This window comes from Saimiri boliviensis, chromosome 5 (genome assembly GCF_048565385.1).
Source record: "Saimiri boliviensis isolate mSaiBol1 chromosome 5, mSaiBol1.pri, whole genome shotgun sequence".
NCBI classification, from domain to species: domain Eukaryota; kingdom Metazoa; phylum Chordata; class Mammalia; order Primates; family Cebidae; genus Saimiri; species Saimiri boliviensis.
Window position 1 is genome coordinate 23,029,439 of NC_133453.1, and position 7,030 is coordinate 23,036,468.

General features: G+C 43.7%; 1 non-coding gene across 1 annotated transcript; it reads left to right on the forward strand.

Annotated features, from left to right (window-relative positions):
- Nucleotides 1-3,474: 3,474 nt before the first annotated feature.
- On the forward strand, nucleotides 3,475-3,614 carry LOC120364364 (U4 spliceosomal RNA). Its single transcript, XR_005579632.2, has one exon. It is a non-coding gene; the product is annotated as a U4 spliceosomal RNA (small nuclear RNA).
- The last annotated feature ends 3,416 nt before the right edge of the window (nucleotides 3,615-7,030 follow it).

A 7,030-nucleotide genomic window follows, 5' to 3' on the forward strand; every position in this document is an offset into this window, starting at 1 on the left:
CTTGCAATTGTAGCACTGAGGTCTTCATTTTCTTTCTGGCTCTCAGAGGCCACCCACAGTTCCTTGATGAACATGACAGCTTTCTTCTTCTTTTTTTTTTTTTCTAATAAAAGAATTATATTTACTTAGAAGCATTCAGAATGTTAAAAAAACAGCTGCATTTTTTTTTTCCATTACAAAGCAGCGTTCAGTTAACAGAACAGGAATTATTTCATAGAAGCTGCATCAGAGACAACTGAAGATGAAAACCTACCATCCCCGTCTATAACTAATTTGTGCTGTGCGCCAACAGGAACCTGCTTTAAATTTCCATGCCAACTTGCAGCCCCCATACTGTACCAGGCAAGGTTAGTAGCTACTGAGAATACCACCAGGACAGGTCTATCTAAAGACACATTCAGTAGTGTGTTAACAATACGAAAAAAGACACTGTACGGTTTAAAAACGAATCTTATGCATCCTTACATTTTAATTTTTTTTCTTTAAAAGGAGTGAGTTGTGTACGAGAGGGTTAAATGCTTTATAGGCAAGAAAAAAATTTGTGTTAGAGCCAACTTATTCATCATCATCTTCATCTTTCTCCTCCTCCTCCTCCTCTTCATCTTTCTCATCTTCCACCTCTTCCTTTTCTTGCTTTTTCAGCCTTGACAACTCCCCCGGCTTTTTTGCTGCAGCAGGCTTTCCTTTAGCTCTTTTCGTAGTTTTCCTTCCGCTTCGCAGCCTTCTTTTCATGGCTGCTCGTCATCTGCAGCAGGGGTACTCCGCATCTCTCCCGGCTTCTTCACAGTATCACCGGTGGACAGGCCACAATGTTCTCCTTTGATTTTGGGGCAATATTCAGAACAGAGCAGGAAAAAGGCTGAAGGTGGCCTCTTGGGTGCATTGGGATCCTTGAACTTCTTTTTTTGCCTCCCCTTGACAGGGATATAGGTTTTCATTTCTCTTTCATAACGGGGCTTGTCCGCCTTTACCGTATCTTCAAATTCTCTTTGGCAGTTAACGGTCTTCTACCTCTCTGAGCACTTCTTAGAAAACTCTGAGAAGTTCACTGAAGCATCTGGGTGCTTCGTATGCTCCTTCTGACAAGTTTGCACAAAAAAATGCATGTGATGACATTTTGCCTCTTGGCTTCTTAGGATCTCCTTTGCCCATGTTTAGTTATTTTCCCTCAGCAAGGCACAGAGTCGCCCAGTGCCCATCCGTCTCTCACTTGCCCCGGCGCTGTCTCTATGGAGCTCAATGTACTGCCATGGCTGTGAGAGTGGGAGCCAGACGCAGCCTCCTCACTCTCTGCTCTGTGACATTGCTCTACGACAGCTTACTTCTTTAAAGCCAGCAAGGGAGTCTCTCTTGATCCTGCTAAGATAGAGTATTATATAACATAATGTAATTACGGGAGTGACATCCAGACACGATTGCCACATAACATATCCTAAACAAGATCCTGACATCTATCACCTTGGCTATCTTCTTTTTAATTTAATTATTATTTTATTCTACTTTTTGAGATGGAGTTTTGTTCTGTTGCCCAGGCTGGAGTGCAGTGGCATGATCTCGGCTCACTGCAACATCCTCCTCCTGAGTTCAAGTGATTCTCGTGCCTCAGCCTCCCAAGTAGCTGGGATTACAGGTGCCCGCTACGACACCTGGCTAATTTTTGTATTTTTAGTAGGGATGGAGTTTTATCATGTTGGTCAGGCTGGTCTTGAATTCCTGACCTCAAGTGATCCGCCCACCTCAGCCTCCCAAAGTTCTGGGATTATAGGTGTTAGCCACTGTGCTCGGCCCACCTTGGCTTTCTTCTGTTGATTAGAAGCAGGTCACAGGTTCTGCCTCAAGGGGAGAGGATTACACAAAGGCATGCCTCACTGTGGGTGAGGGGATACCACTTTAGAGTGTGTCTTCCTTGGGTAGAATAAGGGAAAGTGAAGTATCAGCTATACCATTCAAGTTTCTGGCTTGAGCAGGTGGGTAGAAGTTGTGCCATATATTGAGACACAGAACATGGAGGAGCATGTTGGTTGAGGAAAGCTCTTGAGTTCAGTTGTTGACATTTGAGTTAAGCTGCTCAGAGGCATGAACCATGCCTGTTTTGTTTTTCATTCTGTATCCAGTGCCTAGTGTAGTTCCTGAAACGTAGTAGGTACATAGAATAAATGAATGAATGAAATCTGTGAGATACCCAAGCAGAGCTATTGATGAAGCCAGCATCTCCTAGATGCCAGTTGTGAGGTGTTGATTGACCAGGCATTTTCAGAAGTCAGCGGCGTTTGTGCACCATTGGTGCATAATGGTGATGAACATGCTGGCTTGGATAAGATGGCCTAGGAAAGAGGGTACAGGGAAGAGAGCAAAGGTCTCAGGACTGAGCACCGGGAGCCCCAGGACTGAGAAGTGAGGCTGGGAAGGAAACATTGGCAAAGAATACAAAGAGAGGACAGACCCAAGACTGGAGCCAAATGCTACTGGGAAGAGGCAAGCCTGAGAAGCATGCCTGGGGGGAACTGGTTTTGGTAGAGTGGTGAGGCTCAGCAGCCAACCCAGTGTGGAGGAGTGAAGGAGGTAAGGATGTGGAAGGCAAGCAGACAACTCTTTCTCGAAGTCTGGCTAAAGGGGAGGAGGGAGAGTGATACCTGGAGAGAAATGAGCCATCCACAGTTGAGATTATCCAGGTCTTGACTCCAACAGAGTGCATCCTGAAGTAGGGACTGGGGAGTGCAGGGCTGGGTCCACCCTCTGGGTCAGAGGGACAGAGAGCAGCTTCACCGCCTAGCTCAAAGTCGTGCCTTTATATTGCTGTCTGTTCTTTTGTTTTGTTTTTTTTGAGATGGAGTGTCACTCTGTTGCCCAGGCTGGAATGCAGTAGTGCAATCTCTGCTCACTGTAACCTCTGCCTTCCAGGTTCAAGCAATCCTCCTGCCTCAGCCTCCCGAGTAGCTGGGACCACAGGCGTATGTCACCATACCTGGCTAATTTTTGTATTTTTACAAAATTTTTACATTTTCACCATGTTGGCCAGGCTGGTCTCGAACTCCTGGCCACAGGTGATGGGCCCCTTGGCCTCCCAAAGTGCTGGGATTACAGGTGTGAGCCACTGTACCAGGTGTCATGTTCTTATAATAGTCAGGCTAACATATTTCTTTAAGAATGTTTAGCTTTGGCCGGGCGCGGTGGCTCAAGCCTGTAATCCCAGCACTTTGGGAGGCTGAGGCGGGTGGATCACGAGGTCGAGAGATCGAGACCATCCTGGTCAACAAGGTGAAACCCCGTCTCTACTAAAAATACAAAAAGTTAGCTGGGCACGGTGGTGCGTGCCTGTAATCCCAGCTACTTAGGAGGCTGAGGCAGGAGAATTGCCTGAGCCCAGGAGGCGGAGGTTGCGGTGAGCCGAGATCGCGCCATTGCACTCCAGCCTGGGTAACAAGAGCGAAACTCCGTCTCAATAAAAAAAAAAAAAAAAAAAAAAGAATGTTTAGCTTTGCGCAGTGGCAGTATTGAAGCCAATGAGGTTTATCCGAGGTGAGATTATTGCTAATTGAAAACTTTTCCCAATACCCTGCCATGATGACTTGAAAAAAAAAAAAAAAAAGAATGTTTAAAAGTCACAAATTTGGAGAATATGCTCGGATACCTCTTTCCTCTCCCCTTCCTTCTCCCTTCTCTCCCCAATAATTCTGTCTGGAATTTCCTTCCTTCTTTTCCTCCCTTCCTTTTATTTAGAATGAAAGAGACTTGAGAGATTTTCAAGTAACTAGATGGACAAGAGAGAGGGAGAAGTTGGAAAGAAAGAATGATAAAGAATAGTGTGAGGCTTCTGAGAAAATAGTGGGGAGATGGACTCTAGGACGCAGGTGACAGAGTTGGTCAAGGGACACCAACTTATTCATGGCAGGAGGAAGGTGTGTGCACGCGTGTGTGTGTGTGTGTGTCAGGTGGGGGCAGTAATAATACTGGTTTGGTGTCAGAAAGCAGAGAAAGGCTCAGCCTGATTGTCTTTTGTATCTACCCTAGGCCTGGAGGCATTACCTTCTACATAATAAACTGTTCATATTTGTTGAACAAAAGAAAATACAGCCTTAAAGGACATAATGGCATATTCCTTTCCTAGTTTTTCAAAATGAAATCTTTATTCACTTTTGTTACATACAAATAACACGTGCTCTTTGTAAAAAGTTTCAATAATATAGAAAATTTCCCTCAAATTCTAACCGACAGGGATAAAAAGCGTTAAGTGTCGGCCTTCCCAGTGGGTTATATATTAAACAAAAGAGGATCAGTTGACATGTGGAATGGTGCGAGCCATTTTTCTCATGTGAACATTATGTGCTTTGTGTCAATATGTAAAGATGTGCTTTATCTTTTATAACACCTGCCTGGTCTCCATAACACCTCCAAGTCTCATAAATTTATTTAACCAAATCCCTATTGATGGGCATTCAGGCCGTTTCTAACTTTTCAGTCCAGTGACCTTTCTTGTTCACCCAACTTTGCACCATGCACCATTCTTTTCTTAAAATAAATTCCTAGAAGAGAGCAACATGTGCATTTCAACTTTTGATACTTATTTTCCAAGTTTGCCTGCTGAAGCCAGTTTAGGCTTCCATCAACAGATGGAAATGCACCTGTTTCCGCCCCACCCTTGTCAAAAACTGGCTACTAGAAATCTTTTTTTTTTTGAGACGGAGTCTTGCTCTTTAACCTAGGCTGGAGTGCAGTGGTGCGATCTTGGCTCATTGCCACCTCCGCCTCCCGGGTTCAAGTGATTCTCCTGCTTCAACCTTCTGAGTAGCTGGGACTATAGGCATGTGCCACCGGCCTGGCTAATTTTTTTGTATTTTTAGTAGAGATGAAGATTCACCGTGTTAGCCAGGCTGGTCTCGATCTCCTGACCTCATGATTTGCCCACCTTGGCCTCCCAGAGTACTGGGATTGCAGGTGTGAGCCAGTGCACCTGGCCTAGAAATCTTTTTAGTCCTCTCCACCTAAGTAAAAAAGGTTATATCATTTTATTTATTTTTAATTTTTAATTTTATTTTTTTGAGTTGGAGTTTTGCTCTTGTTGCCAAGACTGCAGTGGTGCGATCTAGGCCCACTGTAACCTCTACCTCCTGGGTTCGAGCGATTTTCCTGCCTCATCCTCCCAAGTAGCTGGGATTATAGGCACCCGCCACCACGCCTGGCTAATTTTTTTTTATTTTTTTATTTTTTAGTAGAGACGGGATTTTACCATGTTGGCCAGGCTGATCTTGAACTCCTGACCTCAGGTGATCTGCCCATCTCAGCCTCCCAAAGTGTTGGGATTACAGGCGTGAGCTACTGTGCCTGGCTGATATCTTATTTTAATTTGCTTTTTTTGGTAATTATTAGTGAAGTCGAACACCTTAAATATGAATTTGGACATTTTCTTGTCTTCTTCTTTTGTTGTTGAGATGGAGTCTCACTCTGCTGCCCAGACTCCTGAGTAGCTGGGATTACAGGTGCCCACTACCATGCCTGGCTAATTTTTGTATTTTTAGTAGAGATGAGGTATCACCATCTCGGCCAGGCTGGTCTTGAACTTCTGACTTCGTGATCCACCCACCTCAGTCTCCTAAAGTGCTGGGATTACAGGTGTGAGCCACTGCGCCCAGCTGTCTTCTTTTAATATAGAGTGTTTCTTTATGCCTTTTATTCATTTTCCTACGGGGTTTGTAATTTCTTATTATTTCCAGACAATTCACAGTTTAATAATCTTACTCTTTCTGCATCCTGTTGTGAATGTTTTTCCTATTTTCCTGTCTTTTGCTTTGCCATATAGAGATTTTCATTTTGTATTTGTCAAGCTTTCCTTTTCTTATGGCTTTGTCTTTGCCATATTGCTAAGAGAGCTGATTGCCGCATGAAGATTATAAAAAATTCTTTCATGTTTTTTCTCTCTGTCTCTCTGTTTTTTTTTTTTTTTTTTAGAGATGGGGTTTCACCATGTTGGTCAGGCTGGTCTTGACCTCCTAACCTTGTGATCCACCCGCCTTGGCCTCCCAAAGTGCTGGGATTACGGGTGTGAGCCACCGTGCCTGGCCTCATGTTTTGTCTACTACTTTGTAGTTCAGCTTTTTCCATTAAGTTTTGTTCTTTTCTGCTTTTTATTTAATTTAATTAATTAATTAATTAATTTATTTATTTGAGACGGAGTTTCGCTCTTGTTACCCAGGCTGGAGTGCAATGGCGCGATCTCGGCTCACCGCAGCCTCCGCCTCCTGGGTTCAGGCAGTTCTCCTGCCTCAGCCTTCTGAGTAGCTGGGATTACAGGCACGCGCCACCATGCCCAGCTAATTTTTTTTTTTGTATTTTTAGTAGAGATGGGGTTTCACCATGTTGACCAGGCTGGTCTCAATCTCTTGACCTTGTGATCCACCCACCTCAGCCTCCCAAAGTGCTGGGATTACAGGCGTGAGCCACCGTGCCCGGCCTCTTTTCTGCTTTTTAAAATTAGATGGGCAATATATGATTATATCCCAGTTACATCCTTGAATAGAATCCCCTTATCTTCTCATAATGCCCTCATACACACTTCAAAAGCAGAGGAGAAAAAGGGATGATGGGAAATACATGTTTTTTTTTTTTTTTTGGCGAACTTAAGTAGAACAGCTGATCTTATGCAACTAGTAAGTAAATAATTCTGCATTTCCATGGAAAAATGAAGTAATGACTGTTACTTAGTTAAGGTTTATCCTTTCAGACTCTATTAATACATTCAGTTCATATGCTTATATGGATATATATGCACACATTTAACATAAATGGTATTATTCTATATATGTTATTTATAATTTGCTTTTTTTTTTTTTTTAAGACAGAGTCTAGTTGCCCAGGCTGGAGTCCAGTGGTGTGATTTTTCACTCACTGCAACCTCCACCTCCCGCGTTCAAGTGATTCTCCTGCCTCGGCCTCCTTAGTAGCTGGGATTACAGGTGCAGGCCACCACACCTGGCTAATTTTTGTGTTTTTAGTAGAGACGGGATTTCACCATGTTGGCCCGATTGGTCTTAAA